The 26,849-nt window shown below is 50.4% G+C and overlaps 1 pseudogene; it reads right to left on the bottom strand.

Moving 5' to 3' along the window:
• Positions 1 to 24,241: 24,241 nt before the first annotated feature.
• LOC131399243 (RWD domain-containing protein 1-like) lies at positions 24,242 to 25,306 on the bottom strand (annotated as a pseudogene).
• Between the last annotated feature and the right edge of the window lie 1,543 nt (positions 25,307 to 26,849).

Below are 26,849 nucleotides of genomic sequence, written 5' to 3'. Positions count from 1 at the left end.
GTAAAGCTACAAAACACGAAACATCCCACGTCTGTCACTTCCTCCAGCCTTTGTTCACTCTTCAGAACACGTTTCTTTTTGTATTTTTTCCCCCAAAGTTTGTAGTTGTCACTTATGGAAGGATTCATTTGTTCAATGCTTTACTCTTTCATAGCAGAAGTAGAAATGATAATGTTTTATTTTTATTTTTGCTGAAGAAGATTCACCCTGAGCTAACATCTGTGCCAGTCTTCCTCTATTTTGTATGTGGGTCGCCGCCAGAGCATGGCTGCTGACGAGTGGCGTAGGTCTGCACCCAGGAACCAAACCTGGGCCACTGAAGTGGAGCGCTCTGAGCTTAACCACTAGGCCACGGGGCTGGCCCCAATAATGTTTTATTTTTAATGTGCTTATGATATTTGCTAATTTTTCATTTCAGATTTTAGCATCTATATCCATCAGTGAAACTGATGTGGAATTTCCTTTCTTTCTTTCTTTTTTTGGTGAGGAAGAGTTGCCCTGAGCTAACAGCTGTTGCCAATCTTCCTCTTTTTTTTTTTGCTTGAGGAAAATTAGCCCTGAACTAACATCTGTGCCAATCTTCCTCTATTTTGTATGTGGGACGCCACCACAGCATGGCTGATGAGTGGTGTAGGTCCATGCCCAGGATCCGAACCTGCGAACCCTGGGCTGCCGAAGCAGAGTGCGCTGAACTTAATCACTAGGCCACAGGGCCGGCCCATGGAAATGTCTCTTTTTTGTGTCGCATTTCTTCTCAGGTTTTGATATTCACGTTATACACACTTCATAAAAATAATTTTTAAATGTTTCCTTCATAAAAAGAAAAATTTCCTTCCTTTCCTCATGCCCTGAAACATTTTAAACAGCATTTCAGTCATCTGCTCTTTAACATTTGGACATAAAGTCATTGTAACAGTCTCTAGGCTGTGACTTTTTTTGGGGAGGGCAACTATTTTTCTACTTTACTTCTTCTTTGGCAATTGGTTTATTTTGCCTTTCTACCACTTCTGCCATCAATTATGATAAATTATAAATTCTTCAAAATTTTTCATTTCTTCTAGGTTTGAAATCTGTTTGCAAAGAATTTTGGAAAAAACTTCTGATATTAAACATTTTTTAATGAAGTTCCTTCACCTTTATCATTTTCTGGACTTAGAGGTTTTTTTTTTTTTTTGTGGGAAAGTTTTAAATGATAAATTCAATTAGCTTAAAAAATGTAGGTCTATCAACATAAATATTACTTATTATTTCTTGAGTGAGGTTTGTTAGTTTACGTCTTTCAAAGAATTTGTTCATCACATCTATATCATTGACCTTTGGTCTGAAGTTGTTAATAATATTCTGCTATTTTCCTTTTAATGTCTGTAAATGCCGCAGTGATGTCACCTCCCTCACTCCTGATATTGGTAATTTGTGTTTTCTCTGTTTCCTTTTTCCTTGTCAGTCTGGCTAGAGGTATGTTAATTTTATTAACATTATCAAACAGCCAGCTTTTGGTCTCATACTTTTCTCTATTGTTTTTTTGATTTCTAATTCATTGAATTCTGCTCCGTTCTTTATTATTTGCCTTATCCTTCTTACATTGGGGTGAGTGAACTTTTCTAGTTTCTTAAGGTGAAAGATAAGGTCCTTGATTTGATACTAATAGAAGCATTTAGTTCTACATGTTTCCTCCAAAATGCTGCTTTAGTGACAGCCCATAGATTTTGCTACATTGCATTTTTATTCAATTAAAAATGCTTTAAAATTTCTCTTTTGATTTATTCTTTAACCCATGGATTATTTAGACATGCATTATTTATAGACATGCAATATTTCCAAATATTTGGAGATTTTCTAGTTATTTTTATTTATTCATTTCTAATTTAATTTCACTATGGTCAGAGAACAAACTTCGTATCTATTGAATCTTTTAAAATTTATTGAGACTTATTTTTCTGGCCCATGCTATGGACTGAATTATGTTCCCTATCACAATTCATATGCTGAAGCCCTAGCCCCCAATGTAACTGTATTTGGAGATGGAGCCTATAAGGAAGTAATTAGGGTTAAAGGAGGTCGTAAGATGGGGCCCTGATCTGTTAGGATTAGTGTCCTTATGTGAGGATACACCAGAGAGCTTGCTCTCCCTCTCCTCCCCCTCTTCCCCCAGCTTGCATGCACCAAGGAGAGGACACAGCAAGAAGGTGGCTGTCTGTAAGCCAGGAAGAGAGCTCTCACCAGAAACTGAATCAGCCAGAACCTTGATCTTGGACTTCTAGCCTCCAGAATTGTAAGAAAGTAAATTTCTGTTGTTTAAGCCAACCAGTCTGTGGTATTTTGTTATGGCAGCCGTAGCTGACTAATACAGGTGATAAGGGGGTCAAGTCATTAAGGAGAGATATCAATTCTAAATATGTACACATCTAATAACAGTGCTTCAAAATACACGAAGAAGAAAATGATAGAACTAAGGGGAGAAATAGACAATCATTCTTGGTGTTATGTGGGTCTCAGCCTATTGATAGTGATACTCTCGGCCAAGAGTGCCTGAGGCACTCACCCTGGCCCATATTTACTCATAGCAAGACCCACAGGCATCCCCCACCAGCCAACCAGGGCCAGTGTTATGGCTGGACTGGCCCTTGTGGTTCCTACTGGATGCACCTCTGCAAAACCATCCAGGAACTTTGAAGATCAAGATTTATTGCTCACAGGTCCTAGAGGGTACACGGCACGCCCGAGGGCCACACAGCGTGGTCTTGGGGAGAGAGAGAGGGATGGAGTGCGGACCTGGGGCTCTGCCTTTATTAGGGTCTAAGGGTTGAGTGTCTAGGGTTTCCTGGGTTCACTCTTTATTGGTTAATTTAAAGCGTAAGAGCAGGGAATAGGCCTGGGGAGGGAGAAGTGGGGTGACGCAAATGATCAGTTATGTAGGTCACCCAGGGCTTTCTAAACAGCGAACTTCATGGGAAGGGCAGCCTTGTTCCTTATCTAGTTGTTTTGCTGTCGGTGGGTCATACACCTGTGTTATATTTATTCGAGGGAGATGTCTTTGAAATGGATGGCTCGGCAATCCAGAGCTTCATGTCTGGAACGTCCGCTACAATCAAACTTCACGTCAGGAACTTTTCCACTACGATGGGATCTTTAACGCCTGCCACTCAGTAATGGAGTTTTTTTCTGCTCTGGTCTTAGAAGTGGCCATTTCTGCAAGGATCTCTGGTTTCTTTTGGCACAGAATGGTGTTTGGAAACCAAGGTAGGTGCTCACTGCTACTGGGTTGCTGTTCCCCAGCCTTCTCAGTGGAGGTAGGGAATGTACGTAGATACATTGTTCAAGTAATTCGATGAGGAGGCCATGAGACTGAGGGGGCTCTAATGCCTTGGTGGCCTACGTAAGCAAACCAAAACCCAAGCCAGAGTCAACGCACTTGAATCTGAGAAAATGAAACTTGAGAACAACCAATCACAGCCAACTAGGCACTCCCAAATCCCGCAACTGCAGCCAATCAAATAGTTTCCTTGCTCTGGGTCTGCGTCTTCTCTATAAAAGCCTCTCCCCAGCTCCTGTAGGTGGAGGATCCTAACCACCTCCACTTTGGTGCTGCCCAAGCAATGTGTGTTCAAATAAACTCCTCAAAATTCTAACATGCTTCAGTTTACCTTTTAACCACATTCAAACAAACAAAATATATATGTAAATATATGCACTTATACACTCACGTATCTATATTCAAACAGTACATTTACAGTCAAACACACATACCCACACATTTACATCAATATTTATTTTTATATCTCTATATATTGAAAGCTGACTTCACACCATTATCTCTAATTCTGTTGGGTTTATTCTTGTTTTCTCTCTTTCCGTATTTCCTACTCCCGTCTCCAACAGTGAGAAACGGGGCTCACATTATCATTAGCATATGCCCTATTTGTTCCGTCTCTCTCTGTGTAACCAATCTCTTTCGCTCCTGCCCCACCCCCCCCAACTCCCACCCCTTTTGCCCAGATACCCTCCTTACCTTGCAAGGGACATAGTTATACTAAACAAATTATTTACTGTTTATCTGAAATTCCAAATTAACTGGGTATCCTATGCTTTTATTTGCTAAATCTGGTAGCCCTCCTGAAGGGTCAGGAGAACCTGACCTGCACCGTCAAGTCTCTGCTTCGTTCTCACCCTGGTCCTGAGACCCCTGACCCACAGGGGGAGCAGCCTCCATCTTAGCTCCAGGGCCTGGGGTTTATTTCAGGAGGAGGACCTAGTAAGAGTTCAGGATGCCGGCCTGTAGGTCTTGAGATGGCTCCGATGCCCACCAGGGGGCAGTCTTTACCCGCGTGTGAGCAGAACGGGCCCCCGGGGAGCGTGAGGAGTGGATTTCGGGAGAGGGTGATGCCCTATGTACGTGCAGGAGGGCACATGCGGGCTGTGCAGGCCAGAGCCCGAGCGTGCATGGCCTGCGTGGGTGCACACGTGTGTGCCCAGGTGCGTACTCAAGTGTCTGACCCTGGGCAAGTCGCTCATGTCATCTGTTCCCCAGTTTCCTCATCTGCCCAATAAAGGGGCCTTTCCATCTGACAGTCTGTGTTCCCATGTCACTTGGCACCAGTGGGTTATCTCTGTAGGAATCTCTGTGCTTATTGAAAAGATTCCAGGCCACTGATTTGAGGCAGGAGTTAGGATGGGGAAGAAAGAAAGGGGAACAGAGAGGTTTCATCTTCTGCTCCCAAAAGCAATGCTTTAATTGATTTTAAAAAATCTGTATTTTCATTTTCAAAATAATGAGAGTCTGTAAGGCGTGTGCAACGGCACGAATGCCCTTGGATGGAGCTTCTCTCCTCATTTGCAGGAATCTGGTCCAACCAAAATTCTCAGAACTGTTGGGACTTTCCAACCTCGCCCAGAGGAGGAAGATGAAGCGATGGAGAGCTCAGTGTCAGGGTCAGAGTCAGCCTTCCCGATGCTCGCTGGTCATTTCATCGCTGCGCCTGAGTCTCATCTGTGAGACGGGAGGAGTCGTGACATTATTGCTATTGTTATTAAATACTGGTTGAGTGTTTGAAGCTCAGCTTTGTTGTCCTAAGTCTCTGTGACCTTGACTCTTCTGCCTGTGGGAGCTTTGTTTCCTCATCATCAACAGGTGCTCATTTTGTGCAGTTGTGATGAACAGGGAGGATGTTTGTGGGACCATCTTGTCCCCGGTGGGTCCTAAATAAATTCCTAGTTCCTTCCCTGGACCCGCGCTGCTTCCTGATCAAAACTTACTCTGCCCCGTCACCCTGACCTCCGCCAGGTCACAGTGATAAGTCAGCCGGTCCCACTTGGCAGAGACCTTTCCAGAACATCTGTGCCTAGGGGACAGCGGGAGGGCAGGCATTCAAGAAGGTTCAGGGGAGGACTGACTGTCTTCCTGGGGGGCTTTTTGTTACCCCCGGAATATCACCACGCGGCTTGTGGCTCCTCAGCCTGTGCGTAAGGGGTGGGGCTTGGAGGGGGCGGAGATGTCGTGTCCCCTGGAGGTCACCTCTTTGGGGGTGGGGCCATGTCGTCCACCTCTGTGAGGAAAGGGGATTCATTTCTGTTCTCATGCGAGTTTTCTGTGCATGGCCCCCGACCCCCATGTCAACAGCCTGCTCCTTTGGGAGCCTCTGCTTCAGGAGGCTAGAGCTGCAGGGTAGAGAGCACGAATTGCTTACAGATACCAGTCTTTTCTGGCTTTTCTTCTTCCTGGAAGCCTGGGTTCTTTGGGAGGTGAGCCCTTTGAGGGAAGAGTCCCTGAGACCCAATGCCCTCTCCCCTGGCAGTGCCCATGGTGGGCTGGACCTCTGGGTGGACTGCATGTTGTATCTGGGACCTGGTTTCTCTGGCACTCGTTGGCTTGGGAGCAGCAGAGCCCCTGGGTTCCTGAGGACCGTGTGGCCTTGGACTGGGTGTCTCAGCAGTAACCAGTGAGAAGAAGTGGCCAGTGACCACGTGTGCTCCCCTTCCCGAGAACACTGGTGAGAGAGAGGTGGGGTGGGTGTCTCATTAGTGATGGAGACTGAATTTCTTGCCTCCAAGTGGGACAGGGACTCAGAGACAGATGTCATTTGATTCAAAGACTTTTTTTTTTTTTTGGTGAGGAAGATTGGCCCTGAGCTAACATCTGTTGTCAATCCTCATCTTTTTGCTTGAGGAAGATTGTTGCTGAGCTAACATCTGTGACCATCTTCCTCTATTTTTTGTATGTGGGACGCCTCTACAGCATGGCTTGACGAGCGGTGTGTACATCCCCACCTGGGATCTGAACCCACGAACCCCGGGCCGCCAAAGCAGAGTGCGTGAATTTAACCACTTTGCCACCGGACCGGCCCCTCAAAGACACTTTTAAAAATGACATTTCTTGCACACCTGAAATTGTAGGAGATGATTTATAGTTGCTATTTCTGAATTTCCCGTAGGTCCCACATAGAGCCCTGTCCACGGCAACTGCTCACTAAACCCTTTTCCTTATCTGCCAGTCTACCGATCAAAGTCTTCCATTGCTGAAGGCCTAAAGAATGAGCTCGGCTAGGGACTGGCCCCGTGGCTTAGTGGTTAAGTGCGCGCACTCAGCTGCTGGTGGCCTGGGTTTGGATCCCGGGCGCGCACCAATGCACCGCTTCTCCGGCCATGCTGAGGCCGTGTCCCACATACAGCAACTAGAAGGATGTGCAACTGTGACATACAACTATCTACTGGGGCTTTGGGGAAAAAAAAGGAGGAGGATTGGTAATGGATGTTAGCTCAGGGCCGGTCTTCCTCAGCAAAAAAGAGGAGGATTAGCATGGATGTTAGCTCAGGGCTGACCTTCCTCTCTCTCACACACACACACACACACACACACACACACACACACAAAAGAATGGGCGTGGCTAGGAGATTCCAGGGCTGGGTCTCTAGACTGCAGGTGCCTTGAGGTCAGTACCCCCAACAGTCCAGCTTCTTACATGTTGGTCTTCTTGGGACAGCTTCGCTGGAATGAATGACGACAGTAACAGCCACCATTTATTGAGCGCTCACAATCTGCAGGGCATGCTTCTAGCCCTTTGTGTAAATTATCTCACTGGTCCTCACAACAGCCTTATGAGGTTGGGACTATATTGTCTCCATTTCACAGGCGAGAAAACAGGCGTAGAGAAGTGAAGTCCATCACCCACAGTAAGGAAGCTGGCACCTGGCAGAGCCAGGATGCTCACCCAGGTGGTCCGACTCCGGAACCCCTCCCTTGAAGCACCTGGAGCGAGTAAGCAGTTGACTGATTGACTGAACAAGTGACTAAGCCCAGAAATAATAAATTAGTCAAATTAGGGAATGGCAAGGCAGGTTGAGTTTATTTCCTGCCTTCGACACTTCTCTTCAGTCATCCTCTCCCTCCCTGTTCCCTTAGAGCCCACCCAGCCTGTGGGGACAGCGGGGGCTTGTCTATCTCTGCAGGACCCTCTCGGGTTCTGGTCCTGACTCCGGGCTGGGAGGCCTGAGCTCTGGTGCCTTTTCTGCCAAAGATGGACAGAGACGTTCTTTTTCTTTTTCTTTCCCCAATGCCATTTTGTTAAAGCAGAAAATCCTAGAGGAGTGAAGTCACATTTTCCGTGCCCCTGAAATCTCCGGAGAGCCGAGGAGTGTTACTGTGACCAGAGGAGGCTGGGGACAAAGGAAGCTTATAATTTTGTAAACAGAGGCTTGGGAGAGGCCTGCCTGCCCTGGCTTTCCAGGGGGAGGGAGATGGGAGAGGCAGAATTTGGAAAAACCCGAAGCAGGGGGAATCGCGGGACTGGTGGGTGTGGAGGCCTGGTACCCAGGCAGAGACCCCTGGAGGATGATGGAGGCCGGTGTTCCCGAACCCCGCCTGCCTCCTTCTCCAGTCACTGCTCCCCGGCCCCCTGGTGATTTCTGCTAAACTCCAGCTTGGCTTGCTGGAGCGGCAAGATCGTTGGGCTGGGTTAGGAGCTCAGCTAGTTAAGAGCCTGGCTTTCTCTCCTCAGTTTCCTCATCTGCAAAATTGGATGGAGAAGGATCTGCCCCAAAGAGTCTCCCCTTAGCCTGGTGATGGGGCGACACTTCTCTCTTGCCTGCCTGAAGTTTCTACTGTTCTTCACTGTTTTTGGGCCAGACCACAAAGGCTGGGGTGTCTGCCAATGGTATTGTCATTTTTCTGGGACCTAGAGGCCTCCTCTGGCCTCGAATCAGAAGGGTGACAAGAGCTAACATTGAGTGCCATGCGCTAAGTGACTTCCCATCTATCTTATCTTATCCAACGTGCACAACAAATGTGCAAGGTAGCTTCTATGATTTCATTTTACAAGATTAAGAACATGAAGGGGCAGAGAAGGGAAGGAGCCCAGTGCTGGGCGGCCATCTGTCTGCAGTGCCCACAGGCATAACCACTGTGTGGCTCCGTGCTGCTGCTCTCGGCCCGGAGCCTCCCAGACGTGGAGTGTGCAGCTGGGACACTTGTCATGGGACGCTTACTAAGGCCCTGGAACATGGCTTTAGAAACCATGGATGGGGCCGGCCCCGTGGCTTAGCGGTTAAGTGCGCGCGCTCCGCTGCTGGCGGCCCGGGTTCGGATCCCTGGCGCGCACCGACGCACCGCTTCTCCGGCCATGCTGAGGCCGCGTCCCACATACAGCAACTAGAAGGATGTGCAACTATGACACACAACTATCTACTGGGGCTTCGGGGGGAAAAAAAAAAGGAGGAGGATTGGCAATAGATGTTAGCTCAGAGCCGGTCTTCCTCAGCAAAAAAAGAGGAAGATTAGCATGGATCAGCTCAGGGCTGATCTCCCTCACAAAAAAAAAAAAAAAAAAAAAAAGAAACCATGGATGGGAGGACCTCTGAGACCAATGAGTTGCTTGCCTCACCATGAGACAGGCCCCATTAAAATGGAGAGAGAGAGAGAGATTGAGAGAGAGAGACTGAGAGAGAGATAGACTGAGAGAAACAGAGGGAGAGAAAGAGAGAGAGAGCGAGAGAGATTGAGAGACTGAAAGAGAGATTAAGAGAGAGAAAGAAACTCGGAGAGAGAGAAAGAAAGAGACTGAGACACACACGGACACTGAGAGACAGAGCGAGAGAGATGGAGCAAGAGATACACTGAGAGAGAGGGGGGTGTGGAGAGAGGAGAGCACCATCGCTGTTAAGGAGACCCAGCTAAGGTGAGTTTGGTCCCTGAAGTGGAGCACTGGAGGGAAGAGGTTGGGGACATGAGTGAGGGCTCTCAAGCCTGGCTGGGACAGGCCAGAGCCCCCCCTGAGTGTGAGTTTTGATCCACAGGTTGAGGGTGGCGGTGCCCTTGCCTCGTGAGAGAGGACTCCTCATAGAGGAGACAGGTAAATCGGCATCTCCCTCCTGATTCGTGTGAGCAGCCCGGCCTGGCTGAGGAGGAAGGCGAGCTGAAGCCTGGACAGTCTGTGCCACCTGCCTGGGGGACGGGCTTCTGGACTCTGAGGGGCAGTCAGGGTAGGAGGACGAGGGCCAGAACTGGAGGAGGAAGGGAGCCCACACTGCTCCCCGAGGAGAGTTGGACTGAGCAGAAATATGCTCCTTCCCCTCAGCCAACGTTCCCCCAAACCACTCACGTGCCCGCCCCTTCCAGCCTCTGACCCCCACCCTGGCTCCAGCCCAGACCACCTGCGACAGAGACGGCAGCTCGGGAGCATTTGAATTCCCACCCCACCCCTGTCCAGGACGTTTGTCTTCAAAGTGGCTTTTTTGTCTTTTCTCCGTATCCGTGCAGCCTCAGTGAGAGCCACGTGGTGAGGAAGAGGAAGCAGCAGTCACCTGCCTGGCCCTCCCTTGACAGGGGCTCAAATGAGCCACCTGTCCCCAGACTTCCCTGCCATGCAGCCTGTCTCAGAGCCTGGCCATGAGGGTGACATCAGAGAGTGTTCGAGTTTGGAGAGTCAAAAGAGCTTAACCCTCTACCTGAGGCCCCAATCCCTCTGCTTTGGGGAAAAGTGTGCAGACCCCAGGTGGCAGTGTGGGGGCCACATTGGGGCCCCTTCACCACTTGGCCACCAGTGAGCCTCAGTGCTGTGGAGTGGAGGTTAGGGGTTCCCACTCTGGAGCCAGACTGCCGAGATCTGAATCCTAGCTCTGCCACGTAATACATGAAAACCCGTGCCTCAGTTTCTTCCTCTATACAATGGGGTTAATGATAGTGCCTCTCCAAAGGGTCGGAGATAAAGCATTTAGCACAGAACCGAGCATGGGAGCTGATTATATGTACAATGGAACACTACTTAGCCATAAAGAAGACAAAATGGTGCTATTTGCAACAACATGGATGGACCTTGACGATATTGTGGTAAGCTAACCAAGTCAGACAGAGAAAGACAAATACCACATGATTTCACTCTTATGTGGAAGATAAACAAACACATAGAGAGGGAGAACAGATTTGCGGTTACCAGAAGAGAAGGGGGTGGGGGAGGGGGAAAGGGGTAAAGGGGCACATGTGTATGATGATGGAGAAAAACTAGACTATTGGGGGCCAGCCCCAGTGGCCTAGTGGTTAAGTTTGGCATGCTCCATTTTGGCTTCAGTTCCTGGGCGCGGACCTACACCACTTGTTGGTGGCCATGCTGTGACGGTGACCCACATACAAAAAGAGGAAGCTTGGCAACAGATGTTAGCTCAGGGTGAATCTTCCTCAGCAAAAAAAAAAAAAAAAAAAAACCACAAAAGAACCTCCAAAAAACCATTATTGGTGGTGAACATGATGCACTCTACACAGAAACTGATATATAATAATGTACACCCAAAATTTACACAATATTATAAACCAATGTGACCTCAGTAAAATAATAATAAAACAAACAAACAAACAAAACATCACCTGAAGCTGAACTGCTTTCCGCCTCCTCATGGTAGGATCTTGAAAGCCTTGGGTACGCGAGGGGAATGGGAAGCTCCGAGAGGGTGGCATACTGGCAGCCTGTCTCAGGGTTATTTGTCCAGGGAAACCTCTTTCTGTGGAGTATCTACTGGGATTAGAGTTCTTCAGATCATATTCTGGGGAACATTGCTAATCCAAACCCCTCACTTTTACACTGGAAGAGAAGGGGAGGCCCTCTCCCCAGTCCCTGGGGACTGGCTGGGGCTCATGATCAGGCCGTCTGCTCCAGCTGGGGAAGCAGGCTAAACCTGCCCCAGGACTGTGCCGAGAGCATCCTGCTGTGTCCCCAGTAGCCTCAGCAGCCAGTCTGTCTTCGGGGTATCTTGAAAGGCCCATGAGGCACGGGCCTTTGTAAAAATGGCTCCTTGTAAAAATGACTGATGCTGGGGCCCTGCATGAACACTCAGTTGACAGCAGCTTGTGAGAGTGGATGTTAGGGGAGGGCTAGCTTAGCTGGTCAACTCTTACTCCCAGGACTGCGGATGCTGGGGAGGGGCCAGCAGAAGCGAGACAACACACTCAGAGATGGAAGGGTCCTGGGGCATCATCGGGTCCAGAGATTCACATTAGCCATGTAACTTTTTCTTTAAATGAAAGCTAAAACGGAACACCACTGAATGAAAAACAAAGATGGAAGTAGAGCGTTCTAGTTGAGATATGCATGGGGAGGCCTGAAGAATGCCATCTCGGTCCACCCCTCCCTGCTCTGGACAAGGGTGGTCACTCAGAGCTGTGTGCTCAGATCTGTTCCGCTCGCCTGTGCTCTTTGTGCAATGGCTTCTCTTCAGGGAGGTACCCCTGGGGCCTGTCTGCTGAGGGTTGGGGGGCTGCCAAGGCTCAAAGCCTAAGCTATATGGGCTAGAGCAGAGGAGCTGGCTGGACCCTCTCTCCTCCTGAGCTGCTCCTCACGCCTTCCTAGCATCTCCACAGTAGGACTTTCTCTGCCGAGGAGCGAACTGACAGGACTCTCTGAGTCACCGACCATCTCTAGCCCCTGGTCTGGAATCTGGAAGTCAGAATCTCTCCCTCCTTGGTCTGGATGGTGATCTTCTTGGCACTGAGCTACATGAAAGATGACGCCTGCTCACTAGCCCCTTTTAACGCCCTCTCTGCCTCCTCGAGAGGCGCCTCCGATGCTGCAGCCGCCAGCATTTCTGTTGTGGCTTCTGACACATTACCATCACCCGCTGTCCTGGCAGCTTCAACTCAGCTAGAGTCTCATGGAGTTCCCAAGGTCAATGGGATCATCACTATTTTATTGGCCCCTTTCTCCTCTCAGTACCGCTGGTCTCCTAAAGCCACTGTTCTCTCCTTAGCTTCCATTTCTGGGACACCCTGGGTTGTAACTCTGAGCTGGTTTGCACCAGAACTAACCCATGTTCTTTCATTCAAAACTCTTCTATGGGGGAAGAAGAAACTTGCCGAGGGAAGATGCAATCCTCCTACAGTCTTTCTTCCACAGGGCTCAAGTTTGCCCTCCTAGTATCAGAGGGCCATCTAGATTTCTGTAGTCCTTCTTTGTCTAGACCAAACTGTTCACTTGCAGGGCATTCTTGTGACTGACTGGGAGAGGCACCCCTCTCTTCCCAGGCTGTTCTCTCTACCCACAGATGGTCTCAGGCCCCTGAAGAGGGTAGCTGGACGGTAGTGATGGTCCAAAACTAGGTCTGAGGGCTCTGACATAGCAGAGGGGCCTAAGAAAGTCCAGACTCCAGCGAGGCTGGCCCCAGCCATCCACTTACCTAGGATCTGGCATCAGCTGTTTGCTTGGCCTGTGAGGGTGGACGGCTCTCTTTTTGAGTGTGTGCATGGGGGGAAGGGCAGAAGTGTGCAATATCTTATCATCCATGCCAGGGCCATATGACCCTGAGGCGTCAGGCTATATAGGAGAGTTCCCTGCATGGGAGGAAAGAGCCAATGGAACAGGGCATCATAGTATGCGGCATTGGAGGTCACAGCCCTTGCCACAACCTCAGAACACTCAAGAGTCCTTCCATTGCCCTGGGAGTCAGGGGTCCCAAAGGCCTACCTTGGTCCAGCTCGAGTATGCACCAAGTTCACATGGGAACCAGATACAGTGCATGTGTATGTCCACTCCAATGGAAAGGGCCAGGCCTTGAGCCCGTGGAGCCAGCAGGCTGCAGGACACACGTGCTTGCCATCCCATATGTCCTTCCCAGAGGGTATGCCAGCGGCTTGCGGAGGCTGTGGCTCTCACTGGAAAGCCAGGGCTGGGTCCAGAAAAGTTGATCTTCGTCTCCTGAGGTGCTTGCACGGGCTCTGGGCCAAGCTCTGCTGAGGGCTGGCAGCAGACTAGGAAAGGCTCGGCTCCCCTGTCATTGTGGACTCCAGCAGCAGCCTCTGGGGAGGAGAAAATCTTCATGGAGGGCAGTGCAGCCTAGCCATGCTGATGAGACAAAACAAAAGCGGGGCAGGTTACTGGAGAGGGGACGGACAGACATTCGTCTGGGGTACAAGCGCTGAGTAATGAATCTGACCCAGGACGTGGGGGAGGTGGCAGGAAGGGGGAAGGAAAAGCAATGGAGCTATTGGAAGAGTCCAGGGGCTACAGTTTTCCTTCCCTGGAAGGGAGACCATGCAGAGCAACAGCTAGAACAGGACGTGAGCTTGAAAGGAGACAGTAATGGGCGAGATGCTTTGGGATCCAAGATGGCGGCACTAGAAAGGGTTGACTCCACTTGGTGAGTGGAGAGGCCTCAGGGTCAGGCAGGGGGAACACTCTGGACTTTGACTGTACCTCTGCTAGGCTTTCACTAGAATGCAAAGCCCAGAGGGCAGGGCCTCCTGTCTATTTTGTTCATTGCTTCAACCCCACTGTGTAAAATAGAGGCAAACACAGATCATGTTCTCAAAAAAAAGTTTGTTGAATGAATAAGTAATTTGGGCACAGGGATTTAGGGAAAAGAGCATTATATTTTAGGGAAAGAGCTAAAAATCTCTTCCAATTCTACTCTGGGGTCCTAGAAATGCCTGTGAGGGGTATTTTGGGGGAATATTTGGAGTCACCCCACTGTGAGGAGCAAACTGAGGGAGGCCTGTAATTGGGGGAGAAAGCAGAGAGAAAACTGAAGGTTGAATGTGCTGGGGGCAACCCAGGCTGGAAGGAAGACAGTGATAGAAGGTCACGGTCCAGGTGAGTGGAGAGAGGACCAGGTAAGTCAGGTCTCACACCAGGTGGGCTCAGCCCACCTCCTGGGGCTCGGGAGCAGGTGACCTTCAGAAGTTCAGGGGGTCCAGGGATGTCTGCCAGCCAACAGCAGGGCCTATGGGAAAGAGCAGGAACGAGAGTGAGACAAGATTTCTGGGCCTTTGGGGTTGGTTTCAAAGCAGGATGCCAAGACAAGGGCTCAGGACGGGCCCGAGGCAGGAGGGAGGCCAGCAAGCAGACCTGGGCACGTGACTCAGGGCTGATGGCTGCAAGGGCACAGGAGGCGGGGTCCCCAGGGGGAAGGGGCTCAAATTCCGCTGTCTCTTGGCTTCCTGTTAGGATTCGTTCTAGGATTTGGGACAGGCTGAGCTGCAGGTGGGGGTCATGTGACTCTAGTGGTGGCAACAGGAGGGCCTCAGACATTAGGAACCAGACAGAGTCTTAACACCGGGTACACCAGCAGCAGGCCCGGGGTGGAGAGACCTGAAATAAAGAAGTCAGCTGTGTGGATGAGTAGGGTCAAAGAGGGCAGCTGTGAAGGTCCTGGACAGAACTGAGGGTCTTTGTGTGATGGGAGAAGCGGGCTCTCCTCTCTCTGTGGGCCTCACTTGGGTTTTGTGCTCAGCTCGGAACCAGGGCACAGTCTTTCTAGGGAGGAGCAGTCCTTGCTGTGTGACAGAGAGTGTCCCCAGCATCAGAGGATGGCTGAGGAAAGAGAGGAAGGAAGTAACGGGGGGTCGTCGTAGACGCTGAGTACTGAGTGTTGCACGGGGAGTGACTGACTGGGAGGAACAAGGCAGGAGTCAGAGCACTTTCTCAGATTAAAAAGGTGACTTTCACGAGGCCACAAGCCAGCTGGTCAGAAACCCAGGTGACGGTCTCTTTCTGCCACCCTCTGCTGCGTCTCCAAGTGCCTGGGTGGAAGTGTAGGGGGAGAAAGCGTCCTGAGATGTGGCTGAAGTTGAGCAAAGAAGGAAAGTAAAAGGAGAGTGGCTGTGTTTCCTGCCCCAATTTCCGGGAGGGCGTCTGAGGGGAAGGCCAGGGGTTTAGACTGCTGGGAACTCAGCCTTAAGGAAGGCAGGCAAATACGAGCCCTTCCCAGCACCCGAGGAAAGCCTGGCTGAGATCCATCCATCACTTTCTCAGAGGTGTGGAGAGCCCCCGCCAGCCCTGGAGTGAGGCGGGAAGCCCTGCTTCGGGTGCTCCCAGAAGGGGCCCAGGATCTATTTACTTATATAGGCTTATATAGGCTTCAGGGTATGATGGATGGTCCCACTAAGGGGCGACTTGATGGGTCAGCACCTTCGAGATGGGTGAGGAAGGATGAGGCAAGCTCAGTGTGGACCGTTTTCTGTCGGCCAGTCCCTGGGTCTTGGAACCCTTGCTGCAGAACCCTGAGGGAACATTCCAGTTATTTGCTTCACAAACACTTACTGAAAACCAATCCTGTGCCAGGCACTGGCTCAAGAGCTGTGTAAGCAGTGGCGAGGAAGGGCGGGTTTGGTCTCTGCTGGCGTGGAGCTGAGTGTCAAGCGGGAATCACAGACTGGGACGTGTGTTCTAAGGAAATTCGGAGGTCACGGAGGGTTTCCTTGGGAAATGGTACTTGAGTTGAGACTGGAAGGACAATTAGACTCTCACTGGTGAGGGAAAGTGGTGTGAGGGAGAATGTGTTTTGCTGCTGGGGGAACAGCAGGGGCAAAGGCCCTGTGCGGGGCAGGAGAACAGTGCGTTCAAGGACTATTTGAAAAGCAGAGAGAGGGCCTTGCCTGAGAGGAGGCTGGGACCGCAGGTGAGGGCCCAGGCTGTACAGGGCCATGCAGGCCAGAGTAAGGCTTTGTCTTTATCCTGAGAGCGCTGGGAAACTTTTGGAGGGTTTTAAGCAGTGGTGGTGGAGGGGGGGTGTTGAATGTGATCAAATGTGCACTCTGCAAAGCTCCTTTTGGTTGTTCTGTGGAGGCCGGGTGTTAGGAGGTGAGCATGAGATGACTTGGTGTTCAATTAGATGTGTAGAGGTATTAGCACAGAAGAGGAGGCGTGCTTGGCTCCTGGCTTATTTAGTGGGTACCAGTTACTCTAATAGGTACCAGTTGAATGGGACCAGGTTTGGGGGAGGAGTTCACAAGTCTGGTCTTGGATAATGTAGTGGTTTTAAAACAAGTCCACAAATTCTCTGATATTCCTCTTCTCAAGAGATGGAGCTCGATGCCCCTTCCCTTAACTGTGGGCTGGATTTAGTAACTTGCTTCTAATAAATACACTATGGTGACAATGATGGTGTATGACTTCCAAGAGTAGGGTCATAGCAAGCAGGCTTCCATCTTGTTACTCTCCTTGCTATGGGGGAAGTCACTGTCATGTCTTGAGAGGTCTATGTGGCAAGGAGCTGAGGCCTCCAGCCAACAGCTATATGAGTGCGCCATCTTGGAAATGGATCTTCCAGCCCTTGTCAAACCTTCAGATGACTGCAGTCCCAGCTGACATCTTATCTCCCATGGCACAAGAGACCTTGAGCCGGAACCATCCAGCTAAGCTGCTCCTGGATTCCTGACTCTCAGAACTGTGTGAGATAATAAATGTTTGTTGTTTTTAAGCCGCTAAGTTTGGAGGTAATTTATTATACAGCAATAGATAACTAATACACACAGCCGAGGGTGGGTGTTGGGTAGGCATTTGTTGTGGCTTGGAATTAAAATTTGGGAGTTGACAGCATTTTGATGGTGGTTGAGCATTTAGAAAGACGTAAGGAGAGAGAAGAGGCCCAGATCTGGCTTTGAGAAGTTCCATCCCTTCGTGGCCCCGTGGAGAAGGAGAAGGTGGTTTTCAAATTGTGCTCTGCATCATCTTTGGTCCTATGGAGGGCCTCAGGGGATACCTGGAGGTTTGATGAGCAGCTAGCCCTGCCAGGCCTCTGGTCTGATTCATTTGGAACGGCCCTGTTTTCTCTGTTTTCAGGTTGGGGTTTAGAGTAAGATTCATCTGGAGAAAAGCAAGGATCTGATTCTAGAATATCACAAACTGCTAACTTGGTGCGATCCCTGTTTTCACAGATGAGGAAACTGCAGCTCAGGTGGGTGAAGTGACTTTCCCAATGGCAGGTAGCCTTGGACATAGGTCTTGGGGCCCGTTTCTAGTATTCTGGCCACTGAGCATCCCTGCCTCCAGCACCTGCCAGTGGACCCTGGGGGAGAGAGTTGGGAGATACGCAGAGGAGGAGATGGGTCCCTGCCCTTGACATTCTCTCCCCCAACCAGGCACACACTGGGGACAATGACATCCTTCCATGGGCCTGTGTGGTGCTTCCTCTGGGAAGGAGGCAGGAGATGTGGGCTCATTCCTGGCTCTGCTAGGCTGGTCTGAGCCTCAGTTTCCTCATCTGTAAAGTGGGAATGAGGATTCATCCCTCCTCACCAGGGTGTTCTGAGGGTCAAAGGAGGTAGGAGAGGCCGGAGGGCTTGTCACCAGGGAAGTGCTGCGTAGATGGAGCAGGTAGGTCCCTGCTGGCTTGGAGAATGCAAACTCGCAGGGGATAATGGGGCCTGTGCGGCCCCGGGGACCCGGAAATCCCTACATGGTATGAGTCTTCTGCTAGAACAAATCCAGGCCAGCTGCTCAGAACGTGGGAGCTGCCAAACTTTCAACAACCTGGGACCCCTGCCAGTCAGGATGCTCCCCCTGGGTCTGATTTGCAGTGCAAATGGACTCTCGGCTGTTCCAAGTTCTCTTGGCTCTCAAGTACCATCCTCCAGGCCCCCAACTCCATGCTCCCAATTCCATAAATCTCCCCCCTAATTGTCTCCCTGCCTCACGTGGAATCGTATGGAAGGGGTGTTAGAAATCAGAGTGTGCCCATTGCTTCCCGGGGGAGACTGAGCGAGGCCCAGGAAAGTGGAGGGTTTGTCCACAATGATGCTGTCCTCTACCCACCATTTCCTCTTTCACGGTTTCTTTGGAGTGATGCTTGTCCCATGTGACTGTCCTTCCTTGGCCCCCAGGCCCTCCCCAGCCTGTTCTTCCTTGACCCTCCATCTATGGCAATGTGACCCCTGCTTCCTGCTTTATCCTGCCCGCACCACCATTGGTTGGCTAACTCCCACAATGCACTTGGCCCTCGAACCCAGTCCAAAGCGTATGGTCTGTGGTTGCATGATCTCCCCCTCTAGTTGGCAACCCCCCTGTCGTGTGTGAGACTCGACTCATCAATCCTCTGAGGGTGGGTGAGGAATTATTAGAAGAGGAGCCAGCAGGACCCCGGGTCTGGGTGCCTCACCCCCACGCCTGGCCCTCCTGAACCCCCACGCCCCACTCCCTCTGCATCCCTCCAGCCCCTTGAGCCTCCAGGCTGTTTCTGAGGTTTGGAACCAGCAGAGAGCTTCCCCCGACCCTATATTTTCTTCTCCCACTTCTCTTTGCCTGAAACCATTTGTAAGCGAAAAACCATCTGGGGTGTTGTGTTTATTTTTTCCTAGATCCACGGGAAATTACTCAGAATGTATAAGTATGTGTTTTCCTTAGAAAATAGATTCCTTTACATTTTGGCTTTGTGGTTCCCAAGGCAAGTGGGGCCCACAGAAACCTAGGCTGCCAAGAGGGCTCCCCATCCAGGAGTCCTCTGGGCCTCAGAATTACACCCTTTCTCCTCTGGGGACCAGCCTCCCTCTCCAGCCCCCTGTGGGCCCCTCAACTTCTCAAGCCCCACAAGACTTCAGCCCTGGTGGGCCAGACGTCTCTCCACCAGCTTCTCTCTGGTCCCTCAACTCCAAGTCCTCTTTCTCTCTGCTTGGGGAAGATGTTGAGGCAGATCAGGGCATGAGAACATGTTCCCTGCCTCCCCCCGGGCCTGGGGGAAGTCTCTGTAAGGGTCCCCAGCATAGACACGAAGGCAGATAAGTTTCTAAGTTCTAATCCTGGCTCTACCTCTTGCTTGCTGGTGATGTGGGCAGGCCACCTTTGCCTCTCTGTGCCTTGTTTCCTTTCCCTGTGAGTGAGTGTGTTGACTGTATTTGCACAGAAGGGTACTGCGAGGATTAAGGGAGTTCATATGTGTGGCGTGGTTAGACCGTTATCTGGCATGGAATGAGCATCCCATAATGTTTTCTTTTGCTCCTACACATGTCTTTGTTCCTTTGTGTCTACGCATGTGGCTGACATGTGCTGTTAGTCCTTCTGCAGTCGCAGCCCATTCCTCTTAGCTGGCAAAGTGAGCTAGAGGCAGGAGTGGTAGATGCGGCTTCTTCTCATCCTCCCTCCACCCCACCCCCCAAGTCCAGGGCTCCCTGCCTTGGCTTGGCCCTCTGACCCGCAGCTCCTCTCCTCCTCAAAAACTGCCTTTCTGTTTGTGCACCCGTGTTCGTAGCAGCACCATCCACAACACCCAAAAGGGGAAAGCAACCCAAGTGTCATCAATGAATGAATGGATAAATAAAACGTGATATTTTACTTATAATATTTATTTAATATGCCATACAATTGGAATATTATTCAGCCTTAAAAAGAATGAAATTCTGACATGTGCTATGACCTTGGATGAACCTTGAAGGCATTATGATAAATGAATTAAGCCAGACACGAAAGGACAGATATTGTCCACTTTTACTTGTAGGAGGTACCTAGAGTAGTTATATTCAGAGACAGAAATTAGAATGGTGGTTGCCAGGGGCTGGGGGTGGGGGGGATGAGGGGTTATTATTTATTGTGTAGAAAATTTCGGTTTGGGATGATGAGAAAGTTCTGGAGATGGATAGTGGTGATGCAAAATGATGTGAATGTATTCAATGCCAATGAACAGTACACTTGCAAATGCTTAAAATGGTAAATTTTATGTTGTATGTATTATACCACAATAGAAAAGGACAGAAATAAAAAAATATATATCAATGAAAAAAACAGCTTTTCGAGACACTCAGAGAGGGACACTTATAAGGAGCTCATGCCCTGTGGGGGGGCGTGAAGGTGAATTAGTCCTTCTGGAGGGACTTTAGGGCAAGGAATAGATGTATAAACAGTAACCATAGTGCAACGTGTTAAAGACTCATTCTGGTCCCGAGAATGAATTTTTGGGAAGCTCAGGGGAAGTTAGAAAGTCTGTCTAGAGTGGGATGGTGACATCTGAGCTGGGCTTTGAAGGATGAGTAGGAGTTTTCAGCTCAGGCTGATGGGGATGAGCAAAGGCCCTGGGAATGTGAAGTTACATAGAGTTGAGGGACATCAGTTCATCGTGTGGCTGGACTGTGGGAAGCTGGGGGAGGTGCAGGAAATGATATTGGAAAGGGAGGGTGGGGCCAGATTGGGAGGCCTTGGGGGGCTGAGCCAGGGCAGCTGACACCTCTGAAGGTCTGTGGACCAGATTGCTGGCTGAAGTGCAAACCTCTCCTCTCCCAGATCCAGGGATACTGCTGTCCTGGGCCGAAAGGAATATGAGGTTTTGTTTTTTGTTTGTTTTTTAATGGGACAATTCCAGGCACCACGACAAGCCTGTGGGTGACGCTTGGGGACATCTCAATCTTTGTTATCTCTCACCCCAAAGGTGGTCGTTGGCTGTCTGATCCCCACTTGGCCATTGTCTCTGAGGGTTTTGCTCCAGGATGCCTATTCCTTCCTGGGTTCCTTAGTGATCCCCTTCTGCTTTCTCAGAACTCATCAAGGCCGGCCTCCTCCAGGAAGCCCTCTGGGCTAAGCCACTGGCAGACAACCCAATCCATCCATCAAGTTCAGCTCTCATCCTCTTAGAGCAGAAGAGCATGGTGATGAGGGGCCTAAGCTTGGGGGCTGGAGGGGCTGGGTGGCTCAGACCCAAGCTCTGGTACTCAGCAGCTCTGTAAAAGTCACTTGGGTAAGTGACTGGACTTCTGCACCTCAGTTTCCTTCTATGTAAAATGGGGATCACAACCGTATCTGCTGGTTGTGCTGATGACAACAATCCCGGCCCATTGCGTGGTGCTTTGTGCTTCCACAGCTGTTTCCTGGCTACGCAAGGGATTGTGTCCAGAATGGCCCTGGGTGAAGGAGAACTCTCCCTATGGGCTATTTCTAAACTTGCCCAGGTGGAGGCCAGGGTGTGGGGGGCTTCACGCAGATCGGAGTGTGGCTGGAAGAGGAGATCCTGGCCTCAGTTTGGCTTCTGGAACTGGGCTTGACGATGAACCCTAACCTGCCGCCTATTGTTTTCAACTCTTGAGGGAAGCTCTTCCCTGGCCAGCCTCCCCGGGGATCCCTCAGTTCACCAGGCTCCACAGCCTTTAGAGGAGGCGGCCTCCGTGTCACAGAGATGCGCTATCTCCTACACCTGGAGCCAGGGCCTGGCTGCCAGTGACCTGTGTGTGGCCCTCGCAGTTCCCTCAGGACTTCGCTGCTCTCAGTGTGTGACTGCGCATCCATCTAGTATTAATTAGGCACCACTGTGTGCCAAGTAGGGTGCCAGGCACCGGGGATGCAGAGCCAGTTGGTGGCCTGCCTTCAAAGGCTTTCATTCAAGTGGTTGATGGTCAATTTTGAGCTCCAGGCCCCGAGCTGAGAGCTTTGCCTTCGTGATCACATGGAACTCCGCCAGCAGCCCTAGTAGGTGGTGTCAGGCTCTCACCCTTCTTTAGAGAAGCTTTTTTGCGAAGGAGAAATGCCTGAGTCTATTTGGAGATGTGAATGGGAGGTTTGGAGGCCCCAGTAATGAGAGATTTCCCTTCAGTCTCCATCGTTCCCACTTAGCCAGGGGCTTCCTGCCTGAAAGACTTGGGTTATTTGAGTACCTCCTGTGGGGCCAGCCAGAGGCCCTGTAGACCCCTTGTAACCCTCTCCTGCAGCTCCCCACGACCCCCACATTAGGTCAGGCCTGGTTAGCCTCCCAGAGGAAGCCCAGCTCAGAGTCCTCAGTGATATCTCTGCAAGGAAAGGTCCAGGGTGATGGTGAGCTGGCCAGGTACAGAGGACAAAGGCCAGAGCCCCCGTGACCCAGGCCCTAGGGGTAGAGGCCGGTGCTGACCTGCCAGGGCGCCGTATACATGCCGTGCGGCTCAGCAGCTGGAGGCCCCGCTTGGGGGAAAATCGCAGGCGGGACCAGGCGTTGCCGGGCCTCGCGGGCGGATGTGCGGAAGCCGTGATTCCCCTCTCATTACTTCCTAATTCAGCCCTTCTGTTTTCACTTGTTCAGCTTCCTGCTCAATTCGCTTCCCAGGCTAAAGTTTCCATCTCTGGGCTTGGCCCCAAAGTCCAATTCTTTGGAAACTTTCAGCTGAGTTCATTTAGCTATTGTTGAGTGGGAGAAGGAGGGTGGGGGAGACAATCTGAGCTCTGCTCATTTTTGATACTTCAAATGAAAGCACCGTGAGACCCAGAACTTTCTCCTTGGCTGCTCAGGGTCTCAGCTGGAGTGATGGAGGGAAGCGGTGTCATGGAAACGGCTCAGGGCGGGGGTGGGGGTGGGGGTGGGGTGGGGCTGGACCTTGGATTCCAGCCCCGGCTAGGATGAGTCCTGCCTCACTGCCCCTCTGGTCAAGGTGTTAATCTCTTTGAACCTATTCATTAATTTCTAAAGCTGGATCCTTTGACTAAATCACTTCTAAGATTCTGTAGTCACAGCCCTGATGCTGGCTGATCGGTGCTTTAGTCTCATGATATGATTTTTGTTTGAAACAAGTGCTGCTTCCCTCCATGTGTGGGCAGCCATCAGAAGGTTCTAGCTTCTGCAGATGTCTGTGCAGCCGTGTCAGCCTCCAAATCATCATCAACCATGAGGCTGGACCACAGAAGTCTCAGGCTTGGCCTGATGGAACCGGGCAGCTGGCCCGGAAGGAGCTCTCCTCTGGGTTTGGTTTTACTCATGTTCTGTGTCAAGGATGAGCTGGTTGGGAGAAGGGGACGAAACTTAGAGCCTGGATCTGCACATATTCTTTGGTTTGGGAAATTGAAAATGAAACATTTTGCTGATTTTAGTCTCATAAAGTAATTTTTTAGAAAGATGGGTTGTTGGTCTGGATTTAGCTGATTTTTGTTTTTACTCTAACATAAAAAGGTAAAAAAGAAAAATCAGGGATTAAAAAATGAAAGTTTGCAAAATGGTCTCTGTGAGTTAAGTTCCTGCTAAGAGGGTCTCCTGTAGGTGGGCGCTCAAAGGTGGGGAGCGACAGGAAAGGAAGAGGGAGGCAGAAGGATGGATGAAATGACCTCTGGAAGGCATGCTGATGCAAACAGGGAGATGAACCTACCTCTCTGGCCCACTGCACAAGATTACAGCCTCCAGCTTGCTGGAGTGGAGGCTTCACAAGTTGTCTCTCCCGGGATGTGGGGAGTGGGGTGGTCTCAGCTCTTCCCTGCTCTTCTCTTTCCTCTCCAATTCTGGATTGGGAATCTGTTCAGATTGTTCCAGAGACCTTCACTCAGGGCTTTTTATGCCTTTAGGATGCTGAGCTGCTGGCATTGTGAGGCTCCGTCATTAAGTATATCCACCCATTAATTCACTCCATCGTGTTTTTACACCGCATACCCCTAAGCTCACTGTCTTACTTTGCTCTTGAGGTTCTAGTCTACCTTTTAACAAACAAGAGTTTGAGTGGCAGATTTGAAGCTGGGAGGGACAGACCAGGTAGGGGAGGTATTTTGAGGTGGGCGGTGCCTCTCATGTGCACTGTGGCTACCTGCCTCTTGTCTGGTCCTGAAATGGTCAGTGTCCATCGTCACCATTAACTGAACAGCTGTTAATGTGTGGGGCTCTCAACACCCTTTGAGGGTGTTATCCACATCTGACAGCTTGAGAAACTGAGGTTCTTGCCCAAAGTCACTCCTTTGGTGAGAATGCAAAGCGGGAATTGGAATCTAGGTGTGTCTGACGCCGAGCCTGCGTTCTTAACGGCATGTTCAGCTGTCTCTGGGGGGCCCATTCCCGATCTTTCGTGATGCGTTCTGTGTGTCCGACTGCTGCCAAGTGAGCACATTCCCACATTCGGTCCACTGCCGCTCTGCTCCCGGCTCCGGTGGAGTTGAGGATGCTGAGGGGGTCCTCGGGTCTGGGCCCTGTCCTTCCATGGGCTGCTACCCCCCTCAGGGCCTCTTTTTTTTTTTTTTTTTTGCAATTTTTAAGGTCAGTTTATCTAGTTCAATGATGAAAGCTACCAGAAGAATATTCTCCTGAAAATTATTTTTTCTTAGAAAAAAAGAAAGGAAAATCACCCTCTCAGCATAGCCACAGATGCTGTGGCAGTCAAGCCTCTCTGCAGATGGGGACTGTCCATTAGTCAGTCAAGTCACTCTCTGGGTCAGCAGGATTGTCGTCTGGATCAACGTCATCATCCTCCAGCTCCAAGTCATCCATGTCCCGGAACAACGACTTATCCATGTCCACGTTATTTCCAGCATCCTCCAAGAACTGGATAGCAGCTGTGTCAAGATTATGATCTGCTTCAAGTAGCTGTTTCTCACTTTATTTTTTCCTGCTTCTTCTTCTTTCCTTTGTTTCTTTTTAATTTCCAGGAGTTTTGCATCAAACCTGGCCTTCCAACTTAAGAAATTCTCAATTGTAACAGGAGTGCGGTGAAATAATTGCTTTTTGGCCACTGCTTCTTTTTCTGTCTGTTCCTTTTCTTCTTTTCTTCTGGTTTTTCTTTGATCTACTATTTCATTTAATTTTTCTGGCACAGCGGTCACTAAAGTAAAGATCGTCACCCTACCGAGGTTTTCTTCTGCCTGTAACGCTAATAATTTTAAAATGTCTGAGACATCACTATCTTCTAGACTTTTCTGGGAGAAGATTTCATAAAGGGGGGCTTCATCTGGGTATTTTTCACTGTATGCAAACTTGAGGGTAGTCTGGACGGTCTCATCATTTTCTCCAGCCTCGGATGTCACCACGATGCGGGAGCTGGGTGGATTTTCTGATCATGCTCAGCAGGACCTCGTCAAATGTAGCACTGCTGAAGGGGAATGTGGTATCAGGAGAGTCCATTTATATGTTGGAAGACTAGCTTTCAGGAGGATTGGATCAATGTGCAACCAAGCCAGTTAATGACACTCTCAAACCCCTCTTCACTCGTCCCCTTAACATCCTTACAGCACGGCTGTCCTGCTGGTGAGCGAGAACGGGAACAGGACTGTGGCTCTACAGGGACAGCTGGGAGACATCTGCCTGTGAAGGAGTCGGGGTAGAGGGATGCCAGAGCCTCCAGCTCACTGTGCTGCTCCTCGCTGTAATCGGTTATCGTGACCCTTGCTGCTGCCCGTCGATCACGTGTCACTGGGATCATGGCTGCGCCTGGAGAGCAGACAGTGGCTGGCCCCTTGGGGCCTCTTGCCATCAGGGACCTGGTATTATTTCTGGGTCACTTTACCCTAGTGGGCCCCTTCCTCCACAGAAAAATATTGAAAATTATATTTTATGGCTACATTGGTATAAAGACAAATATAATTCAGGCTGGATTTATGTTTTAGTCTTGGAAATTTTAAAGACACTAAAATAAAAGCATTTTTGATGTCCCCCCAAAACAGTGTGGGCTGAGCCTAATGGAGAACCTGGGCCTGCAATGCGGCAGGAGGTGGGGCTGCACTGAGAGCCTTGTGTGCGGCTCCAGGGCTCCGGGAATTCCTTGGGCCCAGCTGCCCCGCTGTCACCTGACACCTGACATAGAGCCAAAACCTACTCCTTCAACCCCCAGGCTCCAAGGTTCCAGAAAGCCAGGAACGCCTCTGCCTTCTTCCTCCCCCCTCTGCCCCATCTCTCGACAGTCTTCCAAGCCTTGTAGAGAATCACACTCCAAAGAAAGTAACCTGTCTGGGCCCTTCCAAAGTCCCTTCAGTCCCTCTCTGCTCGCCCCAGCACGAGTTCTTTGATTTCATCTCACTCCCACTTTGGGAATGGCTGACTTGACTGCAGGGACCTCAGCCACTGCATCCCGAGGAAAGTCTCTTTTTCCTTCCCTCAGAGGAAGGTGGAAGCTCGAATTCAGAGGTGAATCCTGCGGAAGTGTCTGGGAGGAAGGGGCTGCTGCTCTGGGATGTGAGGACTCCAATCCCCTCTACTTGCAGCCTTTGTACCCCGAAGCAGTGGGCCCCAGGACCTTGATGGGAGCAATGCCTTCCCAACCAGGCCCAGCCCTAATGTCGGTGGGGCCCAGGGTGGGAGTAGAAACGGAGGTCCATCTAGAGTATGGCTAAGTATTCAAAAGTTATAAACAGAACTGCAAACTCGTGTCTTCTTTCTTCCTTCTTTGACGAACAAAATCCCTTTATGACAACCTAGAAGAGCAGCTTCTAATTTAGAACTTCAGACTCCTCAGAGGTCTGCACTGGAATATACTGGAACAGGGAGGACCAGCCCCTGCCTGTCCCCCCACCTGCTCTTCCTGCCCCCAACTGCAACCTGATCTGGGAGCTTCTGTGTGCGTGCGGGGTGGTCTCACCAGCACATGCAGCCAAGCTTGGCCACCCCTCGAGCCTTGGTGTGTGCGTGCTAGTGGAGTGGTTTAGTCCAGTCTGGGGAGGAGGAACTCTGGACAGAGGCCTGCACAGGTGCCCAGGGTGTGGTTCAGAAGGATGTGCTGGTCTTGGGCTGGCATATTCCATTTGCCCCCCAAATCCTTGTCTTGTGGAGAGCTTTGAGGCCAGGTTGGGGCCTTTAAGGAATGGTCTAGGGCGGGGTCCCTTTTGCCTGGCTCTGAGCCGGGTACTGTTCCCAGCTTCCACTGCGATACTCACTGTCTGGCGTATATTTAGATTTGCTGACTCGGCTTGTAAGAGGTTTACTCATGTCTTAAAAGAAGTGAGCTGCCATCCGGGCACATGGTCGTGGTG

This window comes from Diceros bicornis, chromosome 37 (genome assembly GCF_020826845.1).
Source record: "Diceros bicornis minor isolate mBicDic1 chromosome 37, mDicBic1.mat.cur, whole genome shotgun sequence".
NCBI classification, from domain to species: domain Eukaryota; kingdom Metazoa; phylum Chordata; class Mammalia; order Perissodactyla; family Rhinocerotidae; genus Diceros; species Diceros bicornis.
The sequence above is the reverse complement of the archived record's forward strand: the minus strand, read 5'-3'. Positions and strand labels throughout refer to the sequence as shown.